This window comes from Hordeum vulgare, chromosome 7H (genome assembly GCF_904849725.1).
Source record: "Hordeum vulgare subsp. vulgare chromosome 7H, MorexV3_pseudomolecules_assembly, whole genome shotgun sequence".
Lineage (NCBI taxonomy): Eukaryota > Viridiplantae > Streptophyta > Magnoliopsida > Poales > Poaceae > Hordeum > Hordeum vulgare.
In genome coordinates this window covers 545,393,115-545,396,352 of record NC_058524.1, presented here as the reverse complement: position 1 = coordinate 545,396,352, position 3,238 = coordinate 545,393,115, and positions in this window count along the sequence as shown.

Below are 3,238 nucleotides of genomic sequence, written 5' to 3'. Positions count from 1 at the left end.
GCTTGCGGCGGCGGAAAAGTACTTTCGATGATCTCCTCATTTTTTTGGGATTTTTTCAGAATATATAGGCGCAACCCCTAGGTCAGAGGGCGCCCAGGGGGCCCACAAGCCTATGGGTCGTGGCCTACCCCCTGGCCGCGGGGTGGGGGCTTGTGGGGCCCCTGAGGCTCCCCTGCCTTGGCTCCCAAGCTTCCCGATCTTCTTCCGTTACGAAAAAATCTTTTCGGGGATTTTCTTCCGTTTGGACTCTGTTTGAAAATCTCCTCTGAAAGGGGTCAAAAACATGGAAAAACAGGAACTAGCACTTGGCACTGCGTTAATAAGTTAGTCCCAGAAAATATATAAAAGGCATGCAAAACATCCAAAGTTTGACAAGATAATAGCATGAAACCATCAAAAGTTATAGATACGTTGGAGACGTATCAATGACCTCTTGTGTGAAGCACAATGGGTGAGCGGCGCTGCTGATCCGATATATATTATGGCGGAGATCAGCTCCAGGTTGATCCCGGTACTGTTCCCGACCTCTGTTCGTGTAGGCGACCCAATGTTGTTCTTTGTCCCATCGAGTGGGGGCGTGCCTCCTGGATGAGTAGATGGATCTGTTGCGACCTGTTCTGATGTCCAAGTCATATCGTGGGTTAGGTCTGTGCCTAATTGGACATGTTCTTTACCTTTTATGCGGGGAGGCTCGGGTCTATACTCAGCCTCTCCGACCGCTCTATCACGTCCTTGGGGTGGGCGATCAGGCTGGTCGTAGTCCGTGTGCCTCGGTGTTGCATGCTCTGGGGCCTCGTCGTCGAACTAAGGCAGCATGCACCAACGTAGCTAGCTTTTCTTATGATCTGACCACTCGGTGTCGTATCCTTCTTCGGCGGCCAGGATTTTGGTCCACCTGTTGTTAATGGAGTCTTGTTCGGCCTGGAGCCGTCGTTGCTTCTCTTTTAGGCTCTGAGCGGTAGTTATAAGCTGTTGCCAGAACCGTTCCTGGCCTTCAAGGTCCTCGGGGATTACAAGGTCTATGGCCTCTAGGCCGTATTTCTCGTTGATAGGGGGGAGGTAGTCGTCATCTTCCGAATTATTGAGGTTGTCGAGATCGGGTTTGTTCGGGTCCTCTGGTTGTTGCTCGGGAGCTTCGGGGTTGTTGTGGTCCTCTGGGTTATGTTTTCCCGCGTGGCTTGTATGGAGCCCCTTCCCTTATTTGCCTTGGTACGCTTACGTAGCTTTCGGCACTTTGGGGGCTCCTCCCCAGACTTATTGTTGTTTTGTTTGGATGTAACGTCGCCCGTGTCATGGGGCCTCTCTACCATGTAAACGTCGTATGTGGGTGTTGCGGTCCACTGCCTAATATTTACGGGGGTGGGGTGATAACCCACAAGTATAGGGGATCCCGACAGTTTTCGAGGGTAGAGTATTCAACCCAAATTTATTGATTCGACACAAAGGGAAGCCAAATAATATTCTCGAGTATTAGCAGTTGAGTTGTCAATTCAACCACACCTGAAAGACTTAGTATCTGCAGCAAAGTATCAGTGGCAGAGTAATATGATAGCAACACTAGCAATAGTAACCAGTAGCAATAGTAACAACAGTAGTGACAGAGTAACAGTAGCAGCAGTGACAACAGTATCAGCAAAGTAACATAGCAAGGACCAGTAGGAAAAACTCACAGGCATTGCATCGGTGATGGATAATTATGTCGGATGGTATTCATCATGCAACAGTTATAACACGGAGAGATATGTAACTAGCTCCACTTCGTCAATGTAATGTAGGCATGTATTCCGTATGTAGTCATACTGGCGTAGGGAAAAGAACTTGCATGACATCTATTGTCCATCCCTCCCGTGGCAGCGGGGTCCTAATGGAAACTACGGGATATTAAGGTTCTCCTTTTAATAGAGAACCGGACCAACGCATTAACACTTAGTGAATACATGAACTCCTCATACTATGGTCATCTCCGGGAGTGGTTCCGGCTATTGTCACTCCGGGGTTGCCGGGTCATAACACATACTAGGCGACTACAACTTTCAAGATAGGATCAAGAACACACATATATTGACGAGAACATAACAGGTTTAGATCTGAAATCATGGCACTCGGGCCCTAGTGACAAGCATTAAGCATGGCAAAGTAGTAGCAACATCAATCTCACAACATAGTGGATAGTAGGGATCAATTCCCGTCAAAACTAATTCGATTACATGATAGATGTCATCCAACCCATCACCGTCTAGCAAGCCTACGATGAGATTACTCACGAACGGTGAAGAGCATCATGGAATTGGCGATGAAGGAAGGTTGGTGATGACGAAGGCGACGATCTCCCCTCTCCGGAGCCCACAACGGACTCCAGATCTGCCCCCTAGAGGAAGAACAGGAGGTGGCGGCGCCTCCGTATCGCAAAACACGATGAACTCTTCTCCTTGATTTTTTTCGGATGCAAGGGACTAAGTAGAGCTGGAATTGGAGGCGGTGGAGCTCCGTGGGCCCCACAAGCCTGCTAGGCGCGGCCGGGGTGGGGTGGCGGGGCGCCTGGTGGGCTTGTGGGCTCCACGCTCCACTTCTTTGGTTGATTCTTGCGCCAATATTTTTTATATATTCCACAAAAAATCCTCGTAAATTTCCAGGTCATTCCGAGAACTTTTATTTCTGCGCAAAAACAACACCATGGCAATTCTGCTAAAAACAACGTTAGTACGGGTTAGTTCCATTCAAATCATGCAAATTAGAGTCCAAAACAAGGGCAAAAGAGTTTGGAAAAGTAGATACGACGGAGACGTATCAACCCCCCAAGCTTAAAATCTTGCTTGTCGTCAAGCAATTCAGTTGACAAACTGAAAGAGACAAAAGAAAAACTTTTACGAACTCTGTTTGATCTTGTTGTTGCAACTATGTCTAACTCATATCCTGAATTTCAGCAAGATAATAAGCTAACCACATAAGCAAATGACATCTAGGTATCATGGTAAACTCATATCAATGGCATAATCAACTAGCGAGCAATAATAATAAGTTTCAAACATCAACACTTCAATCAAAACAATCATGAAGCAGTGTGAATAGATAGTATCTCACTAGCTCTTTCTGAGTCCGCAAAACATAAATGCAGAGCACCTTCAAAGACCAAGGGTTGACTGGACATTGCCATTCATGGCAAAGAAGATCCAGTCACAGTCATACTCAATATCAGTTAAAAGCAAAGCATAAAAATGACAAAGGTGCTCTCTAATTG